The sequence below is a fragment of the Schistocerca americana genome, chromosome 11 (assembly GCF_021461395.2).
Source record: "Schistocerca americana isolate TAMUIC-IGC-003095 chromosome 11, iqSchAmer2.1, whole genome shotgun sequence".
Classification (NCBI taxonomy): domain Eukaryota; kingdom Metazoa; phylum Arthropoda; class Insecta; order Orthoptera; family Acrididae; genus Schistocerca; species Schistocerca americana.
The window spans coordinates 155,374,146-155,394,493 of record NC_060129.1 but is presented as its reverse complement, the minus strand read 5'-3'; the positions used below and the strand labels follow the sequence as shown (position 1 = coordinate 155,394,493).

The following is a 20,348-nucleotide window of genomic DNA, read 5'->3' as shown; positions in this document are numbered from 1 at the left end:
GAACAGTGAACAGACCTCCTCTGACATGCAGGCCGCATGGATTCATGAGGCGGCGTCTAGACGCTAGATACAATTTCAAACGTGACTCTTCCGACCAGTCAACATGTTTCCAGTCATCAACAGTCAATATCAGTGTTGACAGGCCCAGGCGAAATATCCTCAGACCACTGGAAGAATGTGAGAGTTCCTATTTCACATAATGCAGATGCTCACAAGTGAAATTTCTACAGACTCACAAATTTAGTGAGGTACAGTCGCCATATGTTCAGACGAACTATTTACGGAAGAATGGAAAAAGTGACAAAAAACCCATGTCGGGGGAGATAAGCATATGCTCCAAGGAAATGCAGGCATACACCAGGCTGCACTTACCCTGCAACTTTCTCTAGAACAGAAAGGAAAACATTTTTTATAGCGTTTGTAGATTTAGGGAAATTTTTTGACAATGTTGATTGAAATACCTCTTCGAGTTCTCAAAGACACTGAGATGAAATATACACTCTGTGATCCAACATATCCGGACGTCCCCAAAAACGTGCGTTTTTCATATTAAGTGCATTGTGCTGTCACCTACTGCCAGGTACTCCATACCTTCGACCTCAATAGTCATTAGACATCGTGAGAGAGCAGACTGGGGAGCTCCGTGGAACTTACGAACTTCGAATGTGGTCAGGTGATAGCGTGTCACTTGTGTCACACGTCTGTACTCGAGATTTCCACGCACCTAAACGTCCCTAGGTCCACTGTTTCCCATGTGATACTGTAGTGGAAGCGTGAAGGGACTCGTAAAGCACAAAAGCGTACAGGCCGACCTCGTCTGTTGAGTTACAAAGACTGACGACAGTTTAAGAGGGTCGTAATGTGTAATAGGCAGACATTTATCCAGACCATCACACAGGGATTCCAAACTGCATCAGGATCCACTTCAAGTACTATGATAGTTAGCCGGGAGGTGAGAAAACTTGGATTTCAGGGTCGAGCGGCTGCTCGTAAGACACACATCACGCCAGTAAACGACTAACGACGCCTAGCTTGGTTTAAGGAGCGTAAACATTGAATAGTGGGAAAACGCTGTGTGGAGTGACGAATCACCGTACACAATGTGAAGATCCGATGGCAGGGTGTGGGAATGGCGAATGCCCAGTGAACGACATCTGCCAGCATGTGTAGTGTGGTGGTGTTGCGGAGTGATGGTGTTTTTCTTGGAGGGGGCTTGCACCCCTAGTTGTTTTGCGTGGCACTATCACAGCACAGGACTAAATTGATGTTTTAAGCACCGTCTTGCTTCCCACTGTTGAAGACCAATTCGGGATGTTGATTGCATCCTTGAACAAGATCGAGTAGCCGTTCATAATTGACGGCCTGTGGCGGATTGGTTACACGACAAGAACCGGGATGAACTGGCTTGCACATAGCCCTGTCCTGAATCCTATAGAACACCGTCGAGATGTTTTGGAACGCCGACTTCGTACGAGGCCTCAGCGATCGACATCGACCCCTCTCCTCGGTGCAGCACTCTGTGAAGTATGAACTGCTGTTCCCCAAGAAACCTTCTAGCACCTAACTGAAGGTATGCCCGCGAAAGTGTAAGCTGTCATCAAGGCTAAGGGGGGGCCAACACCAAAAGGAATTCCAGCATTACCGATGGAGGGCGCCGCGAACTTGTAAGTCATTATGAACCGGGTGTCTGGATAGTTTTGATCAGATACTGTTGTGATATTATTGGATTTCAGACATTTTGCATATGATAAAAGGACAGCCACCAAGTTGTAGTTTGCAGTGATATTAAGCATGACAACACGAGAGTAAAAAAAAAAAAAAAAAACGAAATCTGTTTATAACGTTCGCCTACACCAAGACGCGCGGCCAGCGTTTAAAAGGTACTTTTAAATACTATGACTCGCTGGGCGCAGATATTTAAAATCATTGCCGCAGCGCTTGATAGCAAGAAGCTGCGAAACAGAAGAAAGAACAATTTATCATTTGTTAGGAAAATTCTAGAGTCTTTGTAGTTGGTTGTACTTCTGGTCGCCGATATGTTAACATGTACTTCATTACCTTTGATGTTTGGTTGCCGACTTGTTAAGACGTGTTGTGTAGCACCGCTACAAGTTATATTTCATTTAGTGTGAAAAACCACGTTATCATCAAGAAAGAAAACGCTTTTGTAAACCTAGTGACGATAAAAAATACTTACGCGCACGCCAGGACATTTAATTTTTACAAAATATCACACATACAAAAGCAGCGATTGTTGGACTGCTCCATGTATGAGAAAAACATAAAAATGTAAGTTTTGTATTCATTGTAAATTTGGTAATGTTTATAGTTTAACGCCTTTCTTCTTTGAGAATATACTTTTCCTCCACTGTACAGAAAATCTATGCTTATTCTTTTCTTTAAATTAACCACAAATAATGTTTATGTTTAAATGAACTTTGTTACAGGTTCGCTCTTTATCGCGGTGTGTCGATTATATTTGGGAGACCATTAACGTGTTCAATTTACGATCTGACAACTTTTTTTTTACAAAATTTCACTGTTTTGCATTCATTTCCAATTTTTTTTATTATTCAAATAGGTCCCTTAGGTAATTTCATTGAAGAGTCGAGAACCGACGCATCATCGATCATTCATTAATTTTTCTCTTTTTCCAAGTCGTACCAAGAAACGGCCAAGGAGAACTGCCGTGAGTACGCAATCTAGTGTTAAAAGGTTGCATTCTTTATCTTGTCGGCAAACATTGCCATGAATTATCAACATCAATGTTATATTTGGTTAAATGTGAAAAGCCCTAAAAACCTTTTAACGCTAGATGTGGCGCCCGAACAGGGACCTAACTAAAAAATTAATTTGTTCTTTTTATTTTCATGCTACCATCTGGAGAAAATTGGAAGCCAAAACCAGTGATAAAAAAAGGACGCATATGCAGAAAATCGCAGCAAGAATCCAAAACAGCAATAAATAGCAGCGCGCAAGACAACTAATGTGAGTACGATTTTTCATTACGTTTGAAGCTTTGCGTACCGAGCATTCAGTCGGCTCGTGACATTCACTCTCTACGCTTTTTTCCTTTTCCTCAAGCAATTTAATTTCTAAATTTCTGTTTCCTTTTGTTATTAGATCCGCCTCCATCACATCATTTCGCTTACAATAGTTAGAAATAGTTAGCAAGAATTTCCATTGTTGTGCATTTTAGTAAATCACAATGGACGCCAGTTTCAGTGCTCTATAAGTGTTTTTCATTTATTTTATCTCTCTCGTTGCCATATTGGCATTTTCGTGTGTCAGAGTTTCAATTGTTTATAACGCGCAAGCAATATCTGAGAAATCAGGACGCGAAATCCTTGGCGCACCTGACAAGTGAAAATCATTAAAAAAAATTATTTTTTCTAGCTCGTGCAGTGTAACTACTTTAAATTTACGATGGCTGATGAGCAACCAAGGCAACTTAGACCGCGCGCGGGTGTAAACAAACCTGAATCTCGTAGTGAGGGAACAACACAGGACGAAGCGACACGTGAGCTGTCGGCGCCACAGACCGCGTCGCAGTCACGTGAATGCTCGCTGTCCGATATACTAAAATTGTTTGCTGATATGAAAACCAGTTTTGAAGCAAACATGGGTAATCTTGGAACGCAAATCAGTCAGTTAACAAACCAAAGTGATAATCTTGGAACGCAAATCAGTCAGTTAACAAACCAAAGTGACAATCTTGGAACGCAAATTAGTCAGTTAACAAACCAAAGTGACAATCTTGGAACGCAAATCAGTCAGTTAGCAAATCAAAGTGACAGCAGGTTCAGCAGTTTAGAATCAAGGATAGAGGACATCCAAGCACAAATCAAAAATTCGAATGACACCATGGAGGAAAAAATTAAAGCCATTACCACTGCTTACGCAAGCGAGCTAAACGCAAGCGTACACGCAAAAATTGATAGTGTTCTTTCGATGGTGGAATCCGCCGAGACCAATATTGGTAGCAAGTTCATAGATATGCAGGCCCAAATAGATGTGTGTAAATCAACTGCGAGTGACTCTTTGAAACATTACAGTGATGTTTCAAAGAGAGTAAGCCAACTGACAGACAGTGTCAACCACGTTGGCGAGCGAGTCGAAGACCTTGCTCAGCAAATATCCGATGTCAATATTGACAAAAAGATCGCAGATGTCAACACCGGTATAAGCAATACACTTAATAGGGAATTTGAAGAGTGGATGCAATCCAAAGAACAGTACATTGTCAGCAAGGTACACGCTGAACTAAAGGATACGGTTAAATCTGCTACAGCCGAAATCTTAACCGCTCCCGGTACTTCTGGTGACACTTTAACCAGTGAATTAGGTGAAATCAGACGAGCATTTAGCCACGATCTTCCGGAATGGAAACGTCAGCTAAGCAATGATATAGATCAACTAAAACGACAAGAGACGGAATTGCAAGGTGACAATCAAAGTGAGTATTCGCTACCGCCAGAACACGATAGTCGTCAATATCCCGCGTGTCAGGTACAATTCTCACCAACAGTAAATAATACGCGTGACGAAACTTCTACGTCACGTAGTCATGCCGATCAACTAACACTCGTTGAACTAATGCGAGACGAGAGTGTGCTAAAACACAGAGTTTTTCAGCCTTTTATACCTGAAAAACGAAATATACATCCAATGGTATTTCTAAAATCATTCACAGGCGCTTTTCCAGAATCATGGAACGACAGGCAGCGGATACAGTTCATCTTAGGCTATGTACACGGTGAAGGATCAATTTGGGGTACAGAAATAATAAACAAATGTCACACCTATGCAGATTTTGAAAAGCATTTTTTGAATAAATTCTGGAGTTCAGGTATACAACAAAGACTCCGAAAAGAGGTTTACAACGCCGAACCTTTCAACACCAAAGGAGGAGGTTTGAGACGTTATTTTGAAAAATATCTACGTAAAATTCAGTATTGGGACACGCCCATTTCAACCAAAGATGTAATCATGATCTTAAAGTCAAAACTTCCTGTGTCAATAAGAGAAAAATTAGTTAATGTGAGTGAAGAAGACCTAAAAGCCTTTCTTTCTGTTCTTGACAATTTGGATATGATCTGTGAGGATGTGCGTGCGAGCGCGCGGAATAATTATAATAACGGACCGCCCGCTCCGCAGCAGCACATAACAAATTGCGTCAATGGAATGTCGTACCAACATAACACGGGACAACCAAACGCTCAGCCTTACGGCAATCATAACAGTTTCAACCGCCGTAATGGAAAACAATATAACAAACATCCACACCAGAATAGATACAATCCGATTTATCAAAACACACAGCAACAATACGGTAATTCACCGATAAATCATAACGGTAATTACCAGTACCAGAACAACAAGACGAATAATGGAAATCGTCACAAGGGAAAGAAATGGAACAATTATAACAATCCACCACAGTACAGTCAGCCGAGTCACTTCACTCCCTCTCAGCAAATAAATTTTTCACAGCCGAAAAATGCGACATTTTCTCACCAACCCAACCAACAGTTCAGGAACAATAGTCAGGACAATTCGTCGGATGCTTTTCCTGACACCGCCGGTTATAATAGCCAAGGAAATCCGACTATTTTTTACACACAGGCGAACCAACCACCAAACGCGTTGTCAAATAACACACAATCAAGTGATGCACAGTTCGTATGGGATACGAACGCAAGTTTTCGGCCTAACATGACACAAAATATTAGTCAAGTAAAAATAACTGACATTTCAGCTCCATCCCAGTCGGAAAACTATTGGTAGCTTCTTTGTGCCTCCACGGGGAAGCTGCGGACCGAAATTACAACACCCTGAAGTAACATTAGACGACAAGTTAAGACAAGCTCTCATATCTTTAACAACTCATGCCAACCTAAGAAAAAAGGCGCATGACAAACACATTAGCAAAGTCTTATCGTATCGTATAAATGAACGAGTGCTATTAAAGACCCACTTCAAACCATCTTTGATTCATCATAAGAATCGCAAGTGGCAGCACTTGTATGAAGGACCATATATTATCTTAAGAAAGCCGCACATTGGTTGCTATCTATTAGCTGACCCTGTATCTGGACGAATAAAAGGATTGTTTCATCACGCAGACTTGAAGAAATACCGAGTCAACCATTGAAAATATATGTTAAGTTAAGCTGCTAAAATAAAACATACACACACACTATAAGTTGTCATACTATGTGTGAAGTACCAACGTATGTAAGAGTAGTGGACAAGACTAACACCCTGTCGACCTGCCACAACAAGATAAGTAATTTATATGAGCACCTTAAGTAAAACACATTTATTGTAGGAGAGCAAGATTTGCCTTAGATGTAAGTTAGTTTTAAGTTAATTGAGCCATGAACGGCCACAGCCGAAAGAGCTGACAAATAAATATTATAGTAGGGACGTGCTAAGTGCCACCTGCTACCACTAGTTTTAAGTATAGCAAAGCTCTCTCCTCTTGAATGAAATAAATTAAAATGATCATTCAGACCAGAATGATTGCTCGTAGGTAAAAAAAAAAAAATTAAAAAAAAAAATAAAAAAAATTATCAAGGTCGCTTACTCTAATGAGGTAAATGTTATGTTATGCATAAGGAGTGTGTGACAACAAATTTTATGAGACCACATATGAAACACTGCAGGCAAAAAGCAGCAGCTAAGCATATAAGAATCAAGTAAGTCAATAACGATCCAGGTAGCAGGAAAGAAGTGCGCAACTCAATTATTTTATTATAATACGGAGAAAACCGTATACGCTCATAACAATTTTACGGCACAGTGCAGCTGAAATACCTACAAAGATCATTTATAAATAAACTAATTTAGTACTTGAAATATCTATTTCAGGTCCTCGAGATACGATGATTTTTTTTTAGGAAACCAATTTTATGATACATGGAACAGAAGATACTTAACAGAAACAGTTCACTGCTAATGCATGGTTGAAGTAATTTTAGATATGCATAGAAAATTGTTTAGAGAGCTGGATCAGACGACACTGAAACTACTGTATCGATTTAATTATACTATTTGTCATGAAAAACTAAGGTGATAATAATTTATGTTAAGCTCATCATATCATACGTCATTAACACTGTGTCTTCAAATCTCTTCACTCCATAAAAGTCTTTTGTGTTTTTCTCTAACCAGTATCCTTACCATCCTACCTTATCCAGTAGAGAAGTGAATTTTACGAGCTGGTTGCATGATTGATACATACAGGCTATACGAATGGATAGTCGTGACACATTGGTTGTCGACGGGCTATGCTTATTCTTCGCAAATTGCGAGTTCAATTAAGATTTGTTATGTGCAATTGCACGACAGGGAACACCAAGCTTCCCAATTACCCTAATGGTAGTTTGAACACGAACTGTTCATCACGTAAACGAAGCCACATTGACTATGTCTTCAAACTAACGACGTAATAGAGAGAAAATAAAAAGAGCTGAACTTGAGAAAAAAGTAACCATTGTAAAAAGAAAAGAATAACAAGATTTCGAACAAAGTGTAAACCTAAAGTACCTTGGAAGTACAAACTACGAACAAGAGACACGCTTTTCGTCAGGCCTTGTAGTCACAGAGACTAAATATTTCTTTGTAAATAGTTTTTAGACATGATATGTATACTAAATGTTAACTGTACTTTGTAGTAATAATGCAGTCAGTAATAAATGGACACGTATGTGCTGCTGCGTGTGAACCGACTATAGACAAGTAATTAATGGACACGTATAAAAGTGGAGCGTGTGAACCTTAACATGACGACCAAATAAATGTGAACACGAATTAATAATAAAGTGTGAACTGAAAAGGTGATGACTCCAAGGGCACGTGTGAAATACCGCGTGTGAAGTAATGTTATAAGTACTCGTACCACGAAACCACGATGTAGAAAGCCGAAGATTGAAAGTGAATAAGTGTTGTACTTACCACAAACGGTACTGTACGCCTTTCCACGGACACATTCTTCGAAACAGCTGCGGGAGTCGCCGCATCTGGCTGCTTCCGTAATCCAGAGTCGATGAAAAACTGTGTAAAAACTCACACCACGGCTAGTAGACACCAAACGCTCTGCTTCTCGCAGAATACTGCTGCTAGCTTTGTGGAACTGTCAAGTTATTATCACGTGATTGTGACCAACGGACGTAACACTGTGTACCCTGAGCGCTCAACAATCAATTTTTCTTTGCACAACGAGCGCGGATGCCAAATGTGTTTGAAATGCATTCAAAATAAAATATGATAAAGCAATGAATTAAGCACTCATGTACCTTGTGAAATTATAAAGACACTAAACGGAAGAGTCTTAAGCTCGATTTTGACAATAGCTACCGAATTTACTGACCAGGCCGAGTAATGACGAAAACGTGTCGAACCAAGTAAAACCAGAAAAATAGATAAATATGAGAACTAAGCATTCCTAAGAGAATGAGACCTTATGTACATAAACAGTTGTTATCCTTACCTAATCCAATTTTCTTTTAGACTAAGTTATTAGTAAGTAAGCACATTCTAAACAGATTTTTTTTCTGTATTTTTCATGTACGAAAACATAAATGGAAGCACGGACAAGTGTCAAGTGAAATAGAGACCGCCACAATACGGCTCAACATGTTGCAGAACCAGTCTTCCAGTTCCTGACCCACGACGTATTTCCAACGCAACATCACACCCCGACAACTACTCCAACTTCCACAATGAAAGTGATGCCCTACTTTTCCTCCACTGTGAAAGTGTAATCAATTTCCCCACTCAAGTGCAGTGCTATCATTTATACCCGAAGTTCTACCACTCCCAGTGCAACTCATACCTACCGAAGTGTAGTGAAACTTTTTTTTTTTGCAGGTCATAAAAGCCACAAATAAGTAAAGTGCTACGTATTTACTGCAAGAAATCTTCGACGAAACAACGACAAAAATATTCCTGTAGTATGTCACTGTAAAACAAGAATGTCAATTTTTTGTAACATATTTTTCCCACGAGTGCACACAGCACCCAGACTTCCTGCGAAGTCAAGTAATTTATTTCTTTGTTTTTTTTATATTTATTATGCCATGTATAATGTATCTATGTATGTGTCTCTTTATCTTAATTTCATTATCTTTTACCGAGAAATGAACATTTGCTATCCTTGTACAATACATTAGAAAGGGCACAGTTCAATTGTCATGTAGTTACCCTATGGACAAATTACTATCAATTTCAGTCGTACGAATATACTTACCTGATACTCTGTATGTTAACCACTTTGCTTGATGTAATGCGTAAAATCTATTGTAAAGAATTTTTGCAAGTAATACTAACTTGTTTCACGAAAGCAATAATATCACGACTACGCGTGAGTCTCGATGATCCTGACGGAGTCATCGCTCCTCACGCGGGAAGCAATGTGATATTATTGGATTTCAGACATTTTGCATATGAGAAAAGGACAGACACCAAGCTGTAGTTTGCAGTGATACTAAGCATGACAACACGAGAGTAAAAAAAAAAAAAAAAAAAAAAAAAAAACGAAATCTGTTTATAACGTTCGCCTACACCAAGACGCGCGGCCAGCGTTTAAAAGGTACTTTTAAATACTATGACTCGCTGGGCGCAGATATTTAAAATCATTGCCGCAGCGCTTGATAGCAAGAAGCTGCGAAACAGAAGAAAGAACAATTTATCATTTGTTAGGAAAATTCTAGAGTCTTTGTAGTTGGTTGTACTTCTGGTCGCCGATATGTTAACATGTACTTCATTACCTTTGATGTTTGGTTGCCGACTTGTTAAGACGTGTTGTGTAGCACCGCTACAAGTTATATTTCATTTAGTGTGAAAAACCACGTTATCATCAAGAAAGAAAACGCTTTTGTAAACCTAGTGACGATAAAAAATACTTACGCGCACGCCAGGACATTTAATTTTTACAAAATATCACACATACAAAAGCAGCGATTGTTGGACTGCTCCATGTATGAGAAAAACATAAAAATGTAAGTTTTGTATTCATTGTAAATTTGGTAATGTTTATAGTTTAACGCCTTTCTTCTTTGAGAATATACTTTTCCTCCACTGTACAGAAAATCTATGCTTATTCTTTTCTTTAAATTAACCACAAATAATGTTTATGTTTAAATGAACTTTGTTACAGGTTCGCTCTTTATCGCGGTGTGTCGATTATATTTGGGAGACCATTAACGTGTTCAATTTACGATCTGACAACTTTTTTTTTTACAAAATTTCACTGTTTTGCATTCATTTCCAATTTTTTTTATTATTCAAATAGGTCCCTTAGGTAATTTCATTGAAGAGTCTGATTGCGTGAAAGCAATCCGGGTTAAGAGGTCATTTGAGAAATTATTTTCACGCAATCAATCCGTACGTCTCCCAAACACAATCGAGAACCGACGCATCATCGATCATTCATTAATTTTTCTCTTTTTCCAAGTCGTACCAAGAAACGGCCAAGGAGAACTGCCGTGAGTACGCAATCTAGTGTTAAAAGGTTGCATTCTTTATCTTGTCGGCAAACATTGCCATGAATTATCAACATCAATGTTATATTTGGTTAAATGTGAAAAGCCCAAAAAACCTTTTAACGCTAGACTGTACGTAGTGAAAGGTTATTCACATTAAGTACAGAAACAAGAAGTGTCGAAAATGGAGAGAGACAGGATTGAAAAGAATCGCCGCTTCTATTGAGTCTGTACGTGGAGCAAGCTTTGAAGTAAAATCAGGAGATATTTTGGAAGGTAATTAAAGTTCAGGGTAAAAAAATAAAAACATTTAAGTATCGTTACGACATCCTAATGTTATAAGGCTTGCGAAGGACTTGGAAGAGCACTTGGAATAAATGGATAGTGACTTGATGATATATTATAAGATGAACATCGAGATTAGTAATCAACGACAATTAAGTGTGGCAGAATTACATGAGGCAGTGCCATGGTAATTCGATTAGGAAATGAGACACTAAAAGTAATAGATGTCTTATACTGTTTGGAGAGCAAAATAACTGATGAAGACTGTAGTGCAGAGGATATTCAGTGTAGAGTGACAATAGCAAGGATAGCTATACTGAAGAAGAAGTGTTTGTTAAGGTGTAATATCAGTTTAAGTGTTAGGGAGTATGACATGTAGATATTTGTTTGGCAGTAAATCGTGGATGATTAGCAGATCAGACAAGAAGTGAATATAAGGTTTTACAGCATGGTTCTATTTTAAAAAATGTTGAAGGTACGATGGACTGAATAACAAATGAAGAAGATAGAAGAGACAGACAAAAATTTGTACCAAGGCAGGGATTTGAAATGAGGATCCTGCGCACTACGGAGAAGCAGTAACCACTGCGCCACGCTGGCACAATGGCTTTGCACAACTCCACAGACTATCCTAGAGCACCTCCCTCCCCAAACCAAATCCATATTCACACCTGAGGCCGTTTGGTAGGAATGGGAACTTTAATTGAACATTGAGGCATGCAAGGGTAGTGCACACTGTTCTGCAAACCCACTGTAGCAGGGTGCCGTACTAACCAGCACATCTGCCTAGTGTGCAGGCCAGGCAGGTTCAGATCACGGCCTTGGTATGAATTTTCATTTCTCGCTCCAGTCTACACACACACACACACACACATATATATATATACATATATATATATATATATATATATATATATATATATATATATATATATATATATTACACAGATGTTTCAGACTTGAAGAGATCTCTGGAACCATATACTTTCATTTGATTAAGTGACGAAGTACTTAACGGAATTGAGGGAAAGGAAATTTATGACGCAACTTGAGTAAAGGAAGAAGCTGGTTGATAGGAGACGTGTTGATACAATAATGAATTGTCGATTTCATTGTGGAAAGATACGCGGTCAATGGTGGTAAGAGTTGTGGAAGGAGACAGAGGCTTCAATAAAGTAAGTACGTTGAAATGGATATAGATTGCTGTAGTTATACAGAAATTAAAAGACTGACGACCTCATCAGAAACAATCAAGGGAAGTTGTATAATGAGGTAGGACTACAACTTGAATAAAGGTGGCTGATTTGAGTGTATACCAAAGCGGACTGCCCAACGTGTCTTAACGTTCACCTCCATGTAATGCGACGTGGGGACAGTGATCGTAAGAAGCAAGACGAGTGTCACACCTCGTTAATGACAGCAGGCATCAAACCTATTATTAATTGCTTCTGTCACTGTGTGTCTGGCCATTTCGACAAGTTTGCGAGTGAACTTTGCTAAGAGAACCGTATACAATGGACATTTAGCGCTAGTAGACAGCAGCACACGAGACTGCAGGTCTTCAGCTGTGTCAGACAGCACGGGAACAGGTCAGTGGCCGGCTGGAGGTGTGCCGTTTGGCCCGACGTATCACAGGTCTGCTCCCTCGTCAGATGACGCGAGGCCCTGAGTGCACCGAAGAAGCAACGAGGCGTTCTGCCCGGTACGTGTGGAGGCTGCAGTTCACGGTGGAAGCGGCTCAGTCAGCTTTTGCGGTGTTTCGCGTACCGTCACTCAGGCCCGTTCATTCAGGTTACCGTGAACGTGGACCACCGTGTGTACTTTCGTACAATCTCGGTGTCCAGGTGTTGCCGTTACTGAGCCGTGATTTCCTGCCTGCGATGCTCTTGTCAGGATAGTTTCCCTGTCGAAGTAACGCACTTTGCGGCGTCCAGGTTGGCCAGCGCCCTCTAATTAGGACGGCCGCGGCTCTGGAGGAGAGGCGGCAGCCACAGGGGGAAGGAGGCAGCGCGCGGGGCGCCGCGAGCAGTCGGCCGGCGCTCCGTGTACTGCGGGGACGCACCGTGCTGACACTCCGGCGCCTGGGTCTGGCGGCGAGCGCAACTGGAATGGAGAAGCAGTCACCGGCCAACACAGGCTCTGTTTGAGAGCTGGGTCTGTCTGGAATCCTGAGCAGAGCGCGGGAATTTACCTGGAGTGCAAGTTAACGGCGATCTCCTGGACTAACTTTAAATGGTGAGCCATTTGTTGTAGAACTTTAGAATGTCATTGCTCGGTGTAGCCTCTTTGATTTTCGCTAGTCATTCCTTAAACCACTTGGACGTGGGTTCGGGATATTAGGTACTGCAAGTCCATCTAACTGCCCTGGTTCCGTTGCCTTACGAGTGTGGCCGATAATTGACGATTCCTTGTTTTATTACGGTTGCTAATTCGTTAAGTGGTCAGTTTTATGAATCAAAGTTTATTGTCAGTATAAAACTTCAGCCACCAATTTAAGTCGGAATCGCCAACTTCCTTGTCGCTTTCAATTATAACAGTTTCAACTTTGCACCGTCAAACGACGCTTTGGTATTTAAGGTTGTGTGCGGATTGTCGGATCATTATCATCTTGAACTGGTTGTGGTTTGTAAATTTATCAAGTGAAATTTGACGTCAGTCGAGATTGTGTAATCAACTATTGCTTTAACAGTAACTGCAATTGACACACTACAACGTTTAACATCTCCTCCTGCGTTTGGGGCTATCCAGTGCTCGGCTGTTAGTTTTAGTATTTTGGTGAACAGTGTATTAATACTGGGCCTGTGTGTTCTAGAAGCCGTTTTTGGCGTGCGCAGGTCCTCCTGCGTGTCGTTCTCACTTGAGCTCTCGAGCACGGAATTCACACGCGCGGCCATCGAGAATGTGCTGATTGATGTGTAAATCTTTCAGGCTATCATAACATCCTATTCCAGAACGTTTCCCATAATAGTTAAATCACGTATTTATGAGACCTTGCTGTTTGAGTATTGTTCTTGAGACCAAATACCTTTTACAAATTGTAATTTTTCATATTCACAGGTCACTAGTGAACTCAGATCTGTCGTTATGATACGGTTATATTTGTGTAAAGTAATTTTTTATGAATTTAAAGTTATGGCCATGTGGTTGTTTCTCTTTAAAATTATGTTCTGAATTATTCTCATTGTTTTATACAATTGAATAAACGCTGTAGATCATCCCAATTTGCAAATCCTAATTAAACACTGTGTTGTTAACAGTGCTCTGTTTTAATTATCGTTTTGAAAATAAATTCTTGTGTCCACAAATGAGATCAGCATTCCACTCCAGAAGCCCATGTGCCCTGCGTAGTGTTGTACCACCTTACCACTTACTTCTGCACTTCCTGCTGACCGTGCTGTAGACACTCCCGTTTGGATAGATGCCAACAGCCACATTCACAGGACTGAATGGACACGTCCCCCTCTTGACAAACGCTCAGGAACGCGATCACATCTTAATAGCCCCACTAAATAAATGGATCTTAGTCCCATAAAAATGCGAGTCTGTGAGTTCCTGGGACAGCGTGTGATCGCAGCCCATCACCGACAACTAGCTCTAGAGATGTAATCATCATTTGGTGTATATCATACAAAATCCGTGAACTTCATTAGTCGCCGAATGGAGGCCACTGTCAAGGGCACACGCAATGTTGACGGTATTTGCATCCTCAGGGCGTGCCTCTCAGGGAATGGGCTGGAACGGGCTCTGATGTGAGCAGGTACCTGGTTAACACGGAGTCGTTTTGGAAGATGCCGCGAGGTCAGAATGAGCAGCAGAGCGGTTGCCATAGTTATCACGTGCCCTTGAGGTCAGTGCTGCGAGGCGTTGCGCAACAACGCTTCCAATGTCGGATGTCAGGAAAGTTTGACGACGCTTGAGGGGGAGGGGGGGTGAGAGGGGGAGGGGTTGTGGAGCAGAGGGCAGACTGCGGATACAGTAGGTGGGAGGTGTCAGCCGAGTCCAGCAGTGGCCAAGATAAGGATAAAAGGCTGTCTTCGCGACAGCCCACTACACTGGCTGCAGTGGCACAGAGCAGAACTCACACATCTGGTAAGTCTCTACGTGTTTCTTCCAGCACTGTGGCGGAGTGCTCAGCGTATCACTTTCCTCAACTTGACGGTCTCCTGCTCTCAATGGTACCCCCCTCAAAAACGGTACCTACGACCTATAGCGCAATAGCTCTTGATATGCATTCCGTCATCGGTTCACGTCATCTACGCATTTCAGCAGCTACTGATTCTTACGGCGTAGTCTACGTAATGGCGTCACTAGCCCCACTAATTATTGGTATATGTTGTATGCCGTCGAAACAGATTCACGAAAGCATTGTACTTTCGATACAAACTTGTCAGATCAGACAATAGAAGTAGTAGAGATCTGCTGGAATACGGCTGTACAGGCCTAATTTACAGGGTTATTCACGAAGATATGAAAATACTTTAATATGTTACGCTACGTTTAAAACTAAAGAAAAAAGTTCATAGGTCCGCTAATGTTTAGTTACGGAGTTACGGGTAGTAAAAGATTTTGCCTGAAATTTAGCAACTTCGCTAATATGAAGCCATCGCAAATATATAGATGGTTAAAGTAAAGCATGATTTAAATTTATTTTGTTGTTATTGGTCTGGCGAATCTAGCAAAACATGTCCCATATGCGTATCTACAGTAGTTTTCCAGAACATCCAGAGAAGCAAAGGCATAATTTCGTAAAATTTTGAATTTATTAACTACCTGGTCTAATTTGTTCTTTAAATTCAAGACAACTGCACAAAGTTTTCAACGGAAGTGTAGAGAATTTAATTTTGGAAAGTTTATGGTAAAAGCGTTATCTGAAACCGTATGAATGTGTCACATAATCTGGTTTTATGTATACCACAGCACACGTGAATTCGTGTTAAACCGAAAAAAAAAGAAAGCTCACTGTTAAGAAACTTGTACAAAGTACATACAATTTCGCAATACAATCACAATCACAGTAAATGTTCAAAAACGTCTCCACCTAGTTCAGTGCATTTAGCTGCACGTGTACAGATTTTGTTGCTCGTTTCAGTTTCACAGGGTTGTTCTTAATTTCTTCTATTGCATTCATAATGCGACCGAGTCGTGCCTCACGTGTATTGATTTTGTCATTATAATCATTATCTTTCACCCATCCCCATACACAAAATCCGTTGGTGTTATATCGGGAAATCTGGGTGGCCACAGACGTGTAGCACCACCACCAATCCATCTCTGGGAAAAATGTTCATTTAATTGTGCAGTAACTCCGTTGGCGAAATGTGGAGGCACGCCGTCATGTTGAAAATACATTTGAATTTGCGTAGCAAGCAGAGTATCTTCGAGTAAGTGGGGCATTTCTTCTTGAAGGAATTGTAAGTACGACCCGCCAGTTAGACGTCCTGGGAAAATGAATGGTCCAATAAAGTGTTTATACCATCTCGAGTAAACTGTGCCTCATCAGAAAATAAAACGTATTTGTGTAACTGTCAATTAGTTTTTAACCAGTTGCACAACTCCAAGCGGAGGGCTGGATCTCCCGGATAACTGATGCACTTTTTGTTTATGGCAGAGACACACATTATTTTACTTCATTGTACACCATATCTTACATTGTGAAATGCCTAATAGTTGAGAGATACGCCGTGTACTGTACACAGGCTAAGTTGAACAGCATCCATAATATCCTCATAATCGTCTTGACGTATCGAGCTCTCGTACTGATTATGAAAGCTAGGTAGAGAACATGTCTCCCGTAACATCGAAATGCTCCACTAATGATTCGTCCATTTGAAAGCCATCGAGTTGAATAACGTACGCCATATTCGTTAATTTCAGCTGTATCATTGCCATAACATTTTCCATAAATGAACACCATAGTGGCGTATTCCTACGTCGTAAATTTGAAAGGCATTCCTATTTCATAAATAATCTACAAACTACAACAGTTACTATGTGGTTTTACTTAAATACACTGTTCTTATTGTGTTCTTTCACTGAACAGTACAGAAAACTAACTCGTTTCAAGGTTAGGGAACGTCTGCAACAACTCACTAAAGGTAGCCAACAATGACACACACGTTTCTACATTCTTAATGAAAAATAAACAAATTTACTTGTATTACAACCATTCCTTCTCTGGACGATACACTGCAGATACACGTCTGGGACATGTTTTATTATATTCAGCACACCAGTAATAACAAAATAAGTCGAAATCGTGTTTTACTTTAACCTCTTAAAGTTGTGCGATATCTTCATAATATCGAAGTTGCTAAATTTCTGGTAAAACCTTTTATTACCCGTAACTCCTTAACTGAACAATTGCGGACCTATGTTTATAAGACCTTTTTTTCTATATTGTTACATATAGAACGACATATTAAAATATTTACATATCTTCGTGAATCACCCTGTATGGAAGATGTATTTGCGATGTGGCCCAGCTTGAGACACTCAGTATTGATAACTGACCCAACATGCAAATTCTTGAGTTTTGTTTTCGAACGTCGGACGTCATTAAAGCTTGACAACGGTGCGGGAGGAGGCTTCATATCAAAGTCCCCGGGTATGTGCCACCAGTTTCTGACGTTGGACCTTTTCTCGCCAGGATACCTGCTGCATCTGAGGAAGGTTTTGCCCCCCGTAGATGCCTAATGGACTCGGGAGAGCGCACCAGACTTCTCTGCAAAGACGTTATGCACTGCAGTGAATGTGACACTCGCAATATTGAAGACATTCTGCTGTACAAAACGTAAAATGTGATTAAAAGTGTCTGGACACCTGGCTGAAAATAACATACAAGTTCGTGGCCTCTCCATCTGTAATTCTGGAATTCAATATGGTGCTGGCCCACCTTTAGCCTTGATGACAGCTAACCCTCCTGCAGACATACGTTGAATCAGGTGCTGGAAGGTTTCTTGGGAATGGCAGACAATTCTTCATGGAGTGATGCACTGAGGAGAGGTATCGATGTCGGTAGGTGAGGCCTGCCACGGCGTTCCAAAACATAGCTAAGGTGTTCTATAGGATTCAGGTCAGGAATCTGTGTAGGCCAGTTCGTTACAGGGATGTTATTGTCGTTTAATCTCTCCGCCACTGGCAGTGCATTATGAACAGGGGCTCGATCTTGCTGAAAGATGCAGTCGCCATTACCGAATTGCTCTTCAACAGCGAGAAGCAATGAGATGCTTAAAATATAAATATAGGCCTGTGCTGTGGTAGTGCCACGCAAAACAACAAGGGGTGCAGCCCCCTCTATGAAAAACAAGACCACACCATAACACCACCGCCTCAGAATTTTACTGTCGGCACTACACACGCCGGCAGATGACGTTCACTAGGAATTTGCCACACCCAGACCCTCACATCTGATCTCCACATTATCTACTTTGAGTGTCACTCCACACAACGTTTTTCCACTGTTCAATCTTCCAACGTTTACACACCTTACACCAAGCGAGGCGTCGTTAGACATTTACCGGTGTGATGTGTGGCTTATGAGCAGCCGCTCGACCACGAAACCCAAGTTTTCTCACCGCCCACCTAAGTCATAGTACTTGCAGTGGATCGTACTGCAGTTTGAAATTCCTGTATGAAGATCTGGGAAGATTTCTGTTTATTATACATTACGACCCTCTTCAACTCTACGCGCTCTCTGTCAGTCAACAGAAGAAATCGGCCTGTACGCTTTTGTGCTGTATCACATTGGAAACAGTGGACCTAGTGATATTTAGGATTGTGGACATCTTGCGTGCAGGCATATGACACATGTGACACCCAATGACCGGGCCACATTCGAAGTCTATGAGTTTCGCAGAGCGCCCATTCTGCTATCTCACGGTGACTAATGACTACAGAGGTCGGTCATATGGAGTTCCTGGCAGTAGGTAGCAGAACAATTTACATAATATGAAAAACATGTGTTTATGGGGGTGTCCCGATACCTTTGTTCACGTAGTGTATGTCTATGATCTCCCATTAAATCACTGGACCCATTTCACCGAAACATGGCAAACAAACAAACTACATGACTGTACGAGCATCATCACTGCTTGTCTTGTAGCCTTCCAGCTCGACAGGAGTGGGAATAGGGACAATATCGTATTTTGTCAGCCCATGCCATATTGGCTGAGCCGTATAATAGGCAAGTTGTGTTTAAGTAGTAGTGGCTGGCCTTAGGAACCTGCTTTACTGTGAAGCCTACTAACCGAGAGTACGAAATGGTTTGACAGTGGGTAGGCTGTACTGAACGATAGTGTGTTGGGTTCAAGTAGAACCGACCTGCTTTATCGATCTTCTTTGCATGACAACTTATTTGACAGGAGCAGTGATTGGTTTCAAGCCCCTGATGTGTAAGCTGCACTTCACAATACGTATGTGGTGGGAATATTATCAGCCTGCTTTATCGACATGTTTAGTGGGGGCTACATTTGTGAGTGGGCATGGCTGAGGAATGTTGAAGTAGATAGAGGAGGTGATAGACTGAGGTAGGGACCAGGAAATGATGGACAGGGTAAGTGGAGGCAGGGGGAGATGATAGGAGGTGATGGACCGAGAGAGGAGGGGCAATAGAAAACATAAAGGGAGATGGGTGTGGGAGGGAATGAACACTGATAGGCTGGGAGTAGAAGATGAATGAGGAGAGGGGACTACAGTAGATAGGTGGGAGAGATGGGCAGGAGGAGAGGAACAAAGATGGGGAAGAAGAGTTGGTTAAAAATGGCTCTAAGCAGTATGGGACTTAACATCTGAGGTCATCAGTCCCTTAGACATAGAACTACTTAAACCAAACTAACCTAAGGACATCATACACATCCATGACCAAGGCAGGATACGAACCTGCGACCGAAGCAGCCCTGTAGTTCCAGAATGGAGTGCCTAGAACCGCTCGGCCACAATGGTCAGCGAAGAAGAGATGGGTTTGGAGAAGAGGGAGATGAGGACAGAAAGGTAGAGAGGTGTAGGTGATGATGGAAAGAGAAATGGTGGCAGAAGGAGATGGATAAGAGAAAGAGGCCAGGAGGATATGGACAGGGAAGGATGGAAGATGCGAAGGGAGAGGGTGCAAGAGGAAATGGATATAGAGTGGGGGCTGATTTAAATGGAATAACAGACTGGGGGCAGGGAGAGGGAGAGTGAGGAGAGGCTGTTGACAAAGTGGGGTGGCGGATATGTACAGTGAGAAAAGGGGAAGGAGAAAATGGAGAGAAGGGGTGGAGAATATGGACAGTGTGAGAGAGGGGAGGAGGAGATGTAGAGAGAGAAAATGGAGGAGATAATCAGAGATAGAGGGAGAATGAGATGGGGGGATGCAGGAGCCAAATGGATAGTGTAGATGAGTATTGGTAAGATGGAAAATGATGAGAGCATAGTATTAGATGGACAGACAGAGGGGTGAAGTGGAGATGGGTGAAGACAGTGAGTAGGCAGAGATGTATACAATATATGTGCCATACAGGTTCGCAAGTGAAACTGTGGGGACAGTGACATACAACTGGTCATCTAAACTGTACACATATATCACAGACATTATAGTCA

General features: G+C 41.4%; 1 protein-coding gene across 1 annotated transcript in view; it reads left to right on the top strand.

The window, feature by feature from the left end:
- Positions 1-14,759: 14,759 nt before the first annotated feature.
- Positions 14,760-20,348, top strand: part of LOC124554018 (ankyrin-3-like) — a 60,296-nt gene continuing 54,707 nt past the window's right edge. Inside the window, exon 1 of the mRNA XM_047128046.1 lies at positions 14,760-14,861. The gene's annotated coding sequence lies outside the window, so the exon portion shown is untranslated. The remainder of the gene's footprint in view (positions 14,862-20,348) is intronic.